The 13,708-nt window shown below is 49.4% G+C and overlaps 1 long non-coding RNA gene across 1 annotated transcript; it reads right to left on the bottom strand.

Annotated features, from left to right (window-relative positions):
* Nucleotides 1-335: 335 nt before the first annotated feature.
* On the bottom strand, nt 336-12,377 carry LOC138471530 (uncharacterized). The gene is made up of 2 exons (XR_011268459.1): nt 12,313-12,377; nt 336-3,615 (listed from the first exon to the last, which is right to left on the bottom strand). It is a non-coding gene; the product is annotated as an uncharacterized lncRNA (long non-coding RNA).
* Between the last annotated feature and the right edge of the window lie 1,331 nt (nt 12,378-13,708).

Raw genomic sequence — 13,708 nt, 5'->3', positions numbered from 1 at the left:
GACACCCATTACCTCTCTCTTCTGGCCCCCTTTGGCCTCTCTACTGACACTCTATCCCCCTCTTCTGCCAGTCCATGCTCTTTCACTCCATGCTTGCTCTCCTGACACTCCATCCCTCCCTCACCTGACACCCATTACCTCTCTCTTCTGGCCCCCTTTGGCCACTCTACTGACACTCCATCTCTCCCTCACCTGACACCCATTACCTGTCTTGATATTGGGCAAAATCTTCCTCGGGGCCAGCCCTTTGAGAGCAAAAATACCCAATTCAGCCCAAAATACAGGTTCTATTGTGCTGAGCAGTGATCTCATGCAAGTGACAAATGACACCCTCAAAGTGTTAGCATATTTATTCTAAGCAGTGAATTTCATATACATTTGGGATTCAAGTTAGAGAATATTACAAAGCATAAAACAAAGAGCAATGCAAAATATAGTGAAACATGGAACTTAGATAAACATAGAGAAACATAGAGAAATATAGAGAAACATAGAGAAACACAGTCTTACGTCCCTTAATCTCAGCCCTGGGAGACCTGGGTTTCTCATAGAAAAACAAGGCTGGAGGACACCGTGAGAGCCAATTCCGGGCACCTGACTGTACACGAATCAAGTCCACAGGCGATCTCCCCCTGATCCCATGTGTGCATGGATGTTTTATAATCTCTTGCTGTCAGTCACCATGACGCATAGTTCCAGAACTTTCTCTGTGAGGCTGGTTCATGGAAAAAACCCAGCTCTCTCTGAGATGCTCCCTGCTCGCTCCTACCCCCTCCCTTGGTTCCCATCTGCGCTGGCTGAGGAATGTCTTATCAGTACCTTCCCAGAGAAAAGGAAGATTAGCTTGGAGCCAGGCCTACCGTTAGTGAGGCTGAATATTCTAAGGGAAGCAGGGATGTATTAACCCCATCTGCAAGCTCTAAAAGGCATGCACTCATAGCTTAGTGTTTATAGCGCTTAAGACTGGCTATCTAAGCGCTATATAGGTGCCATGATGTTCCAAACACTCCAAAAATACATATTAGCTACATAGCTAGGGGCCCTCCCTGCCTGTCTATCAACAATGCTTAATTTGACCTATTTCATACTAGGCCTGCATATTCCTTGTAGCTCACTACTGCATAATGAAAGTGCTACAACAGACTACTGTCAGCATTTTTAGCACATACCTTGAATACACTATTGGCTTTCAGCGGCTAATGCTGTCATCTAAAGCCCTGATTGGCAAGGTTGCAATTTCGTGTATCACTACATTCCACCCCTATTCAACGTTTGTGCGACAAATGCTGACTAATACCTATCAATATAGTATTTAGTGCAGTGATAAAGACCTTGGGGCTTTGCAAGAGGTTTAAGCAAACTATCTTATAGCGGTTAGTTAGCGTGGCATGCAAGGTAAAACACTACCTAAACAAAAATGTACACAAAGTGAACAGTGACATATACCCTTGCCAAAACCTGGCCTACACAAAAAATACCTGCACCAAGTGAACATGGACATTTACTCTAGCCAAAACATGGCCTACACAAAAATACCTAAATCAATTTTGTATAACTGATTGTCAGTTAAAAAGCAGCATGCAGTTAGAATGTCAAGGCAATCCGGTGTAGTCTAATCTACAATGCACTATTGCATTTATGTATGGTTACCAATTCTAAAACCTGGCAGCCTTTCACCCTAAGGGCCTACCCTCCCCCTGATCCCAGGGCATTCAAGCGTGACTATGGGCTGTGTGACTAGACACTTCCCCCAGGTAGGTGGAACCCAACCAGAGACCATCTAATTTCGTGAACAAGGTGAACCCATGGGCACCAGGTTGTCTAAATAAAAACAATTCTACTAATTTACATCAAAGCATGGCATGTGTTATTCATGCAATCAAAAAGCAAGCAATTCAATCCATATGTATGCTGGTAACTGTAGCTCTGCGTGCCAGTGTGTGGAGGATGGTCGCCCCCACCCAGTAAAAAGCCAACACCTGCTGATTTAACAATGTTTGCCATACAATGCATTGTGTGTATTTAGCATTCTTGTTGACCTGCCCTATGGCAGACAAAAATGTCTTCATGTCTAAAATTCTGTCATCTTCAATTGGCTGTCAATACTTGTAGCAGTGCTGGGCATATCAATGGGCCCCACTAGGCCAGAAGTTCTATAGCAGAGCTGGCATCAGAACCCATAGTGGCTAGCTTATTGTGCACAGTTTCTATGTCACAAGCATATAAAGCTCCTGCAATTAATGAATCTAGCTCCCTAGCTACGCGCACTCTAGTGATGGGCCATAGAAATGGACTCCATTTGTAGCAGCTTGGTAGTACTAAGGAAACATTGCCTCATGATAAATCTATGTCTAAGTGTAGCACTGTAATAATGAAGGTGTGCATTACCAGTCTACCATTTACATGTTGTCTTACTACTGGAAAATCCAACAGGTTCACAGTGTCTACCTTCTGTGACTTGGAGAATACCCTTCTTCAAGTGGGATATCTACCATATACAATATTAACTTTAGCCACAAACACCATACTACTATCCGGCAGTGGCTGTTTCATCACACCATGGAAAAAATTCATTTAGTCAAGTTATAGTTCATAAAATCTTGGCGAGAACACTCGCTGCAGTTCTTGGTCAGAAAAAACATCACATTAGACAAATTAAACAAATGGTATCCATTCAGTGACAAAAGATGCCTGACAATGTGCCAGGCCAGTACACTAGCAATTCCATGTGGATACTCGTTTGTAGCGCTTTTCCAAAGAATTATTCCAAATGTTTACAATCAAAAGGTGACTCTTTGCATTAGTGTGCTGGAGACAGCTGTCCCCACAAAAACATGAAACTGGTTGGTTTAACAAAAACCGTGTCACACTCTGTGTCATAAAATCAAACATCAAGTCAGTCATGGTTTCATTTACCTGCCTTAAGCTGGCTGTAAAAGTATCCAGTGTTTCAAAGATTACCATTTCAAATTATAGCTCATACACTTGGCAGCATTACTTCAATTAAGAATCTTAACCTACGCACAGGTGACTTTGATGTGCGCACTCATCTTATCTCAAAATAAATTACGCTCCTGCTTGCATAATTCTGCTGCCCCAACAGTTCATAAATCATTCTCCTGCCTACGTGCAATGTAGAATATTTTTTTTTTCAAAAAACAAAACATCTCTGGTTAAAGCCATTCAGTTGGAAGAGTAAAACCATTTGGTTTTTTCAGATTCATCTCAACAGTGCATTTAAAAACCATTTTTCAATGTGTTAGCATTCAATTGCTGTGTCACACAGCTGTATGTGGTGCCTGATGTTACAGTCCACAATTCATTGTCCATAGTCCTTTAAACAAGAAAGGGCAAAACATGTCATTTAAATGTGTAGCATCAAATACTTGATAATTAGACAAGTCTGCATCGTGCCAGTTCAGCAAAAGTTATTACTCTGTTGGACACTATTTGCAGGTTACAGCATTGAGTGCGGTGCAGGGCACGTTAAAGTTGAAATAGCATGTCGCAGTGGCTCGCTTTCTCTGAGAATGCGTCTGACCCTTCTTTGATCAGTGTCACCCACAAACTGCATATTAACTTCCTGATATTGTAAAATGTCTTGTTGTGCTTTGCCTAGGCAAAATACAAACAGAAATGTTAGGATTTCATCAAAACTTCAATATCAGCGTTATCCACCCCTTCCCATAATACCACCCCCATCTTCAAAAAGTCTCATCAGGTAACTACACACTTTGTCATTGCTACTGCAATTATTTATCACCTTTCTGCATGTTTCTGGGGGCTTATTTACACTCAACCATACGGGGTGTAACTGTCTAATCACAAACTCATTTGTGCAATGCAATCATAGCTGGTCAATGGTACCTCAGACTGATCTGTGCTTTTACAAAGCCATATAGTAAGTACCCAGGTCGCACAATGCTTTTCTTTTTCACCAAAGCGATCACAAATGCCAGGCGCCAACTTGCTTCCAGTGTCCCATGATCTTGGTTTAGGTTGCCCTGCTGGCATCACTCCATTTTTCAAAGGTAAAGTCTTTCAGTCCAATACCGCTTACAGTTGTACAAGCAGCTTTGTTTATTTATCTTTCTTTTCTTAGCAGTGTCTTTTCAAGCCTCTGGTTTTTTCACTTGTCATTTTTTCAAAGGGCGTTTGCTGTTTTTGAACCACCCCTTTGAGTGCGATAGTCTAAGCCAGTTTCTTTTGTTGCTTCAACAAATCATTCATTCTTGCACTAAGCCGTGTGGCTTCTGGATCATGGCTAATGTGCAGTGTTCATGTTGTACTTCAAAGCCCCGCTCTGCATGTTGTCTCTTGCAAAACGGCTAAGCACTTTTTGTCAGTTTTGCTTCCATCTGGAATGCCATAATGTCTTTGTCAGTTACTCCATCCCCTGGCAATGTAGCTTGCAGTTTGCCAGATGTGTATTTTCTCTTCTCAAAGCGCCTAGAGGTTTCTTCTCCAGTGCACAGCGCTTTACTTCAGTTCACATCACATGGAGCATTGGAATGCAGCTTGCACAGCAATAGCGTTTCACTTCACATCACATCACATCACATGGGAATGCGGTTTGCACAGTAATGTCTGTTGGAATGGGCAGCTGTCTTTTCTTGGCCCATTCACAGATGCATAGGTAAATGTTCAGATGTGATGTGCCCGTCTGCCATCCTGCATGAAGCCTTTGCTCCGTACCACAGTTTACTGGGCAAATTCTTTACTTTTTGAACGGCTCTCTGTTTTTGCTCCCCCTTCCTCAGGAATGCAGGCATGTTTATCTTTCGTGTGCACCTGGCAGCGCCACGCAGCTTATCTCTTTTGCCTATAACTCTTATACTGTGGCGGCTTCACTCGTTTCAGACAGTTCATCCAAATTAACTCTTTCTTGTACTGTTTCTGCTTTTGTTTGCCTTCACGCACCTCGCCCAAGACAGCTTCAAGGCACAAGCTCTGCACACACAGCAAGACTCTTGTTTTCAAAAGCGGCACTTTTCTTGTAATGTGCGATCTTTCAAGAGAACTCACAACCCATTAAATCTTTGTGCTATCTTATCACACACAGATGTCAATTCTGTTGTACCATTGCCAAACTATAACCACTCATTTCAGTGCATTTAAAAATAAAAATGCCATATTTAGTGCAGCTCCCTGCACGTTTTTTTTTCTGCAAGAACAACCCACACTCTATTGCTTGTGGGCTGTTTAATGTGTCAACAACATTTTTCCCCATGTATCACAGTCAACAGGACACTATTTCCAAATCATACATCACTTATAAGGCAACAGCACAAATCCATGGCATAGCATGGGGACAGTCAAAAATACTCCAGGGGCAATTTAGAAAAATATAAATTGTTTTTCCCCCCAACCATTGCAAACTGATTCTGCAATTTCAAATCAGTACACAAAAATCGAAAATCCAAATAACATTCACTCACTTTCCTTTTAAGTGAGTCTCTCACCCAATATAAGCATGGCACAGCCTAAAATGCAATATAACCATTTTAGTGTGTTTCCTTTAAACAGAATTTGCCACCATTAGCACATGGAATTTTACAGTTGCCAAAAGAAAGAAAAAACTCTTTAGGCTCTCAGCACAGATGTTACTCATTCTCCTAAGCATGGCTCATTCCCCTTCCTCATTATTCAGGAATGCCAACCCTTCAAAAGCATATATCAAAAAAGACGAACCTTCGCCTCCGAACATTACAGCCCCCACTCGCTAGCACACTGGGGCTGAGTCAATGGTTAAATCACTATTCACAATTTGCATGTCAAATCCCTGCAATTATTTTTTTTTTCCTGCCCTCATGACAGAATAGAGATGAGAACTCCGTCTCATTATGCATTCCAAATTACAACTTTAAACTGGGAAACCACATGATAAAATTCTTTTTCTAATTGAGCATACATCTTTCTTAACCATTCATCGGAGTGCTTTAAACAAAGCCATTTCCCGCTCGTTTATTGCCTTGTACTCCCTGGCACCAATCCCATGCAATAAGTCAGTCACGACTGATTTACTGAAGGGAGTCTTAACCACACAAGCTATCGGCCACGGCAAGCCGACACAACATTGCTGCCTTTTGAAGTCTCAGAGCTGCAGTGAGACCATCAAGGAAATGCGACAGCCTGCTCCCCACTCTACACTGTGTTCTCTCACACCATTTGTCATGTCAGCATGGCACTGCTCTTCACAAATCCCACAAAGCTGCCACCAAATGTCTTGATATTGGGCAAAATCTTCCTCGGGGCCAGCCCTTTGAGAGCAAAAATACCCAATTCAGCCCAAAATACAGGTTCTATTGTGCTGAGCAGTGATCTCATGCAAGTGACAAATGACACCCTCAAAGTGTTAGCATATTTATTCTAAGCAGTGAATTTCATATACATTTGGGATTCAAGTTAGAGAATATTACAAAGCATAAAACAAAGAGCAATGCAAAATATAGTGAAACATGGAACTTAGATAAACATAGAGAAACATAGAGAAATATAGAGAAACATAGAGAAACACAGTCTTACGTCCCTTAATCTCAGCCCTGGGAGACCTGGGTTTCTCATAGAAAAACAAGGCTGGAGGACACCGTGAGAGCCAATTCCGGGCACCTGACTGTACACGAATCAAGTCCACAGGCGATCTCCCCCTGATCCCATGTGTGCATGGATGTTTTATAATCTCTTGCTGTCAGTCACCATGACGCATAGTTCCAGAACTTTCTCTGTGAGGCTGGTTCATGGAAAAAACCCAGCTCTCTCTGAGATGCTCCCTGCTCGCTCCTACCCCCTCCCTTGGTTCCCATCTGCGCTGGCTGAGGAATGTCTTATCAGTACCTTCCCAGAGAAAAGGAAGATTAGCTTGGAGCCAGGCCTACCGTTAGTGAGGCTGAATATTCTAAGGGAAGCAGGGATGTATTAACCCCATCTGCAAGCTCTAAAAGGCATGCACTCATAGCTTAGTGTTTATAGCGCTTAAGACTGGCTATCTAAGCGCTATATAGGTGCCATGATGTTCCAAACACTCCAAAAATACCTATTAGCTACATAGCTAGGGGCCCTCCCTGCCTGTCTATCAACAATGCTTAATTTGACCTATTTCATACTAGGCCTGCATATTCCTTGTAGCTCACTACTGCATAATGAAAGTGCTACAACAGACTACTGTCAGCATTTTTAGCACATACCTTGAATACACTATTGGCTTTCAGCGGCTAATGCTGTCATCTAAAGCCCTGATTGGCAAGGTTGCAATTTCGTGTATCACTACATTACCTCTCTCTTCTGGCCCCCTTTGGCCACTCTACTGACACTCTATCCCCCTCTTCTGCCAGTCCATGCTCTTTCACTCCATGCTTGCTCGCCTGACACTCCCTCCCCCCCCCCCTCACCTGACACCCATTACCTCTCTCTTCTGGCCCCCTTTGGCCTCTCTAATGACACTCTATCCCCCTCTTCTGCCAGTCCATGCTCTTTCACTCCATGCTTGCTCTCCTGACACTCCCTCCCCCCCCCTCACCTGACACCCATTACCTCTCTCTTCTGGCCCCCTTTGGCCACTCTACTGACACTCTATCCCCCTCTTCTGCCAGTCCATGCTCTTTCACTCCATGCTTGCTCGCCTGACACTCCATCCCTCCCTCACCTGACACCCATTACCTCTCTCTTCTGGCCCCCTTTGGCCTCTCTACTGACACTCTATCCCCCTCTTCTGCCAGTCCATGCTCTTTCACTCCATGCTTGCTCTCCTGACACTCCCTCCCTCCCCCCCTCACGTGACACCCATTACCTCTCTCTTCTGGCCCCCTTTGGCCTCTCTACTGACACTCTATCCCCCTCTTCTGCCAGTCCATGCTCTTTCACTCCATGCTTGCTCGCCTGACACTCCCTCCCTCCCCCCCTCACGTGACACCCATTACCTCTCTCTTCTGGCCCCCTTTGGCCACTCTACTGACACTCTATCCCCCTCTTCTGCCAGTCCATGCTCTTTCACTCCATGCTTGCTCTCCTGACACTCCATTCCTCTCTCCTCTCTCACCTGACACCCATTACCTCTCTCTTCTGGCCCCCTTTGGCCTCTCTACTGACACTCTATCCCCCTCTTCTGCCAGTCCATGCTCTTTCACTCCATGCTTGCTCGCCTGACACTCCCTCCCTCCCCCCCTCACGTGACACCCATTACCTCTCTCTTCTGGCCCCCTTTGGCCTCTCTACTGACACTCTATCCCCCTCTTCTGCCAGTCCATGCTCTTTCACTCCATGCTTGCTCTCCTGACACTCCCTCCCTCCCCCCCTCACGTGACACCCATTACCTCTCTCTTCTGGCCCCCTTTGGCCTCTCTACTGACACTCTATCCCCCTCTTCTGGCAGTCCATGCTCTTTCACTCCATGCTTGCTCTCCTGACACTCCCTCCCTCCCCCCCTCACGTGACACCCATTACCTCTCTCTTCTGGCCCCCTTTGGCCTCTCTACTGACACTCTATCCCCCTCTTCTGCCAGTCCATGCTCTTTCACTCCATGCTTGCTCTCCTGACACTCCCTCCCTCCCCCCCTCATGTGACACCCATTACCTCTCTCTTCTGGCCCCCTTTGGCCACTCTACTGACACTCTATCCCCCTCTTCTGCCAGTCCATGCTCCTTCACTCCATGCTTGCTCGCCTGACACTCCCTCCCTCCCCCCCTCACGTGACACCCATTACCTCTCTCTTCTGGCCCCCTTTGGCCTCTCTACTGACACTCTATCCCCCTCTTCTGCCAGTCCATGCTCTTTCACTCCATGCTTGCTCGCCTGACACTCCCTCCCTCCCCCCCTCACGTGACACCCATTACCTCTCTCTTCTGGCCCCCTTTGGCCTCTCTACTGACACTCTATCCCCCTCTTCTGGCAGTCCATGCTCTTTCACTCCATGCTTGCTCGCCTGACACTCCCTCCCTCCCCCCCTCACGTGACACCCATTACCTCTCTCTTCTGGCCCCCTTTGGCCTCTCTACTGACACTCTATCCCCCTCTTCTGGCAGTCCATGCTCTTTCACTCCATGCTTGCTCTCCTGACACTCCCTCCCTCCCCCCCTCACGTGACACCCATTACCTCTCTCTTCTGGCCCCCTTTGGCCTCTCTACTGACACTCTATCCCCCTCTTCTGCCAGTCCATGCTCTTTCACTCCATGCTTGCTCTCCTGACACTCCCTCCCTCCCCCCCTCACGTGACACCCATTACCTCTCTCTTCTGGCCCCCTTTGGCCTCTCTACTGACACTCTATCCCCCTCTTCTGCCAGTCCATGCTCTTTCACTCCATGCTTGCTCGCCTGACACTCCCTCCCTCCCCCCCTCACGTGACACCCATTACCTCTCTCTTCTGGCCCCCTTTGGCCACTCTACTGACACTCTATCCCCCTCTTCTGCCAGTCCGTGCTCTTTCACTCCATGCTTGCTCGCCTGACACTCCCTCCCTCCCCCCCTCACGTGACACCCATTACCTGTCTCTTCTGGCCCCCTTTGGCCTCTCTACTGACACTCTATCCCCCTCTTCTGCCAGTCCATGCTCTTTCACTCCATGCTTGCTCTCCTGACACTCCCTCCCTCCCCCCCTCACGTGACACCCATTACCTCTCTCTTCTGGCCCCCTTTGGCCTCTCTACTGACACTCTATCCCCCTCTTCTGCCAGTCCATGCTCTTTCACTCCATGCTTGCTCGCCTGACACTCCATCCCTCCCTCACGTGACACCCATTACCTCTCTCTTCTGGCCCCCTTTGGCCTCTCTACTGACACTCTATCCCCCTCTTCTGCCAGTCCATGCTCTTTCACTCCATGCTTGCTCTCCTGACACTCCCTCCCTCACGTGACACCCATTACCTCTCTCTTCTGGCCCCCTTTGGCCTCTCTACTGACACTCTATCCCCCTCTTCTGCCAGTCCGTGCTCTTTCACTCCATGCTTGCTCGCCTGACACTCCCTCCCTCCCCCCTCACGTGACACCCATTACCTCTCTCTTCTGGCCCCCTTTGGCCTCTCTACTGACACTCTATCCCCCTCTTCTGCCAGTCCATGCTCTTTCACTCCATGCTTGCTCTCCTGACACTCCATTCCTCTCTCACCTGACATCCATTACCTCTCTCTTCTGGCCCCCTTTGGCCTCTCTACTGACACTCTATCCCCCTCTTCTGCCAGTCCATGCTCTTTCACTCCATGCTTGCTCTCCTGACACTCCATTCCTCTCTCCTCTCTCACCTGACACCCATTACCTCTCTCTTCTGGCCCCCTTTGGCCTCTCTACTGACACTCTATCCCCCTCTTCTGCCAGTCCATGCTCTTTCACTCCATGCTTGCTCGCCTGACACTCCCTCCCTCCCCCCCTCACGTGACACCCATTACCTCTCTCTTCTGGCCCCCTTTGGCCTCTCTACTGACACTCTATCCCCCTCTTCTGCCAGTCCATGCTCTTTCACTCCATGCTTGCTCTCCTGACACTCCCTCCCTCCCCCCCTCACGTGACACCCATTACCTCTCTCTTCTGGCCCCCTTTGGCCTCTCTACTGACACTCTATCCCCCTCTTCTGGCAGTCCATGCTCTTTCACTCCATGCTTGCTCTCCTGACACTCCCTCCCTCCCCCCCTCACGTGACACCCATTACCTCTCTCTTCTGGCCCCCTTTGGCCTCTCTACTGACACTCTATCCCCCTCTTCTGCCAGTCCATGCTCTTTCACTCCATGCTTGCTCTCCTGACACTCCCTCCCTCCCCCCCTCATGTGACACCCATTACCTCTCTCTTCTGGCCCCCTTTGGCCACTCTACTGACACTCTATCCCCCTCTTCTGCCAGTCCATGCTCCTTCACTCCATGCTTGCTCGCCTGACACTCCCTCCCTCCCCCCCTCACGTGACACCCATTACCTCTCTCTTCTGGCCCCCTTTGGCCTCTCTACTGACACTCTATCCCCCTCTTCTGCCAGTCCATGCTCTTTCACTCCATGCTTGCTCGCCTGACACTCCCTCCCTCCCCCCCTCACGTGACACCCATTACCTCTCTCTTCTGGCCCCCTTTGGCCTCTCTACTGACACTCTATCCCCCTCTTCTGGCAGTCCATGCTCTTTCACTCCATGCTTGCTCGCCTGACACTCCCTCCCTCCCCCCCTCACGTGACACCCATTACCTCTCTCTTCTGGCCCCCTTTGGCCTCTCTACTGACACTCTATCCCCCTCTTCTGGCAGTCCATGCTCTTTCACTCCATGCTTGCTCTCCTGACACTCCCTCCCTCCCCCCCTCACGTGACACCCATTACCTCTCTCTTCTGGCCCCCTTTGGCCTCTCTACTGACACTCTATCCCCCTCTTCTGCCAGTCCATGCTCTTTCACTCCATGCTTGCTCTCCTGACACTCCCTCCCTCCCCCCCTCACGTGACACCCATTACCTCTCTCTTCTGGCCCCCTTTGGCCTCTCTACTGACACTCTATCCCCCTCTTCTGCCAGTCCATGCTCTTTCACTCCATGCTTGCTCGCCTGACACTCCCTCCCTCCCCCCCTCACGTGACACCCATTACCTCTCTCTTCTGGCCCCCTTTGGCCACTCTACTGACACTCTATCCCCCTCTTCTGCCAGTCCGTGCTCTTTCACTCCATGCTTGCTCGCCTGACACTCCCTCCCTCCCCCCCTCACGTGACACCCATTACCTGTCTCTTCTGGCCCCCTTTGGCCTCTCTACTGACACTCTATCCCCCTCTTCTGCCAGTCCATGCTCTTTCACTCCATGCTTGCTCTCCTGACACTCCCTCCCTCCCCCCCTCACGTGACACCCATTACCTCTCTCTTCTGGCCCCCTTTGGCCTCTCTACTGACACTCTATCCCCCTCTTCTGCCAGTCCATGCTCTTTCACTCCATGCTTGCTCGCCTGACACTCCATCCCTCCCTCACGTGACACCCATTACCTCTCTCTTCTGGCCCCCTTTGGCCTCTCTACTGACACTCTATCCCCCTCTTCTGCCAGTCCATGCTCTTTCACTCCATGCTTGCTCTCCTGACACTCCCTCCCTCACGTGACACCCATTACCTCTCTCTTCTGGCCCCCTTTGGCCTCTCTACTGACACTCTATCCCCCTCTTCTGCCAGTCCGTGCTCTTTCACTCCATGCTTGCTCGCCTGACACTCCCTCCCTCCCCCCTCACGTGACACCCATTACCTCTCTCTTCTGGCCCCCTTTGGCCTCTCTACTGACACTCTATCCCCCTCTTCTGCCAGTCCATGCTCTTTCACTCCATGCTTGCTCGCCTGACACTCCCTCCCTCCCCCCCTCACGTGACACCCATTACCTGTCTCTTCTGGCCCCCTTTGGCCACTCTACTGACACTCTATCCCCCTCTTCTGCCAGTCCGTGCTCTTTCACTCCATGCTTGCTCGCCTGACACTCCCTCCCTCCCCCCCTCACGTGACACCCTTTACCTCTCTCTTCTGGCCCCCTTTGGCCTCTCTAATGACACACTATCCCCCTCTTCTGGCAGTCCATGCTCCTTCACTCCATGCTTGCTCTCCTGACACTCCATCTCTCCCTCACCTGACACCCATTACCTCTTTCTTCTGGCCCCCTTTGGCCTCTCTCCTGACACTCCATCTCTCCCTCACCTGACACCCATTACCTCTCTCTTCTGGCCCCCTTTGGCCTCTCTACTGACACTCTATCCCCCTCTTCTGCCAGTCCATGCTCTTTCACTCCATGCTTGCTCTCCTGACACTCCCTCCCTCCCCCCCTCACGTGACACCCATTACCTCTCTCTTCTGGCCCCCTTTGGCCTCTCTACTGACACTCTATCCCCCTCTTCTGCCAGTCCATGCTCTTTCACTCCATGCTTGCTCGCCTGACACTCCCTCCCTCCCCCCCTCACGTGACACCCATTACCTCTCTCTTCTGGCCCCCTTTGGCCACTCTACTGACACTCTATCCCTCTCCTCTGCCAGTCCATGCTCTTTCACTCCATGCTTGCTCTCCTGACAGTCCATCCCTCCCTCACCTGACACCCATTACCTCTCTCTTCTGGCCCCCTTTGGCCTCTCTACTGACACTCTATCCCCCTCTTCTGCCAGTCCATGCTCTTTCACTCCATGCTTGCTCTCCTGACACTCCCTCCCTCCCCCCCTCACGTGACACCCATTACCTCTCTCTTCTGGCCCCCTTTGGCCTCTCTACTGACACTCTATCCCCCTCTTCTGCCAGTCCATGCTCTTTCACTCCATGCTTGCTCTCCTGACACTCCCTCCCTCCCCCCCTCACGTGACACCCATTACCTCTCTCTTCTGGCCCCCTTTGGCCACTCTACTGACACTCTATCCCCCTCTTCTGGCAGTCCATGCTCTTTCACTCCATGCTTGCTCTCCTGACAGTCCATCCCTCCCTCACCTGACACCCATTACCTCTCTCTTCTGGCCCCCTTTGGCCTCTCTACTGACACTCTATCCCCCTCTTCTGGCAGTCCATGCTCTTTCACTCCATGCTTGCTCTCCTGACACTCCCTCCCTCCCCCCCTCACGTGACACCCATTACCTCTCTCTTCTGGCCCCCTTTGGCCACTCTACTGACACTCTATCCCCCTCTTCTGGCAGTCCATGCTCTTTCACTCCATGCTTGCTCTCCTGACACTCCCTCCCTCCCCCCCTCACGTGACACCCATTACCTCTCTCTTCTGGCCCCCTTTGGCCACTCTACTGACACTC

This window comes from Ambystoma mexicanum, chromosome 8 (genome assembly GCF_040938575.1).
Source record: "Ambystoma mexicanum isolate Mex_15411 chromosome 8, UKY_AmexF1_1, whole genome shotgun sequence".
Taxonomy (NCBI): domain Eukaryota; kingdom Metazoa; phylum Chordata; class Amphibia; order Caudata; family Ambystomatidae; genus Ambystoma; species Ambystoma mexicanum.
Note: the sequence above shows the minus strand (reverse complement) of the source record. Positions and strands in the feature narration are given on the sequence as shown.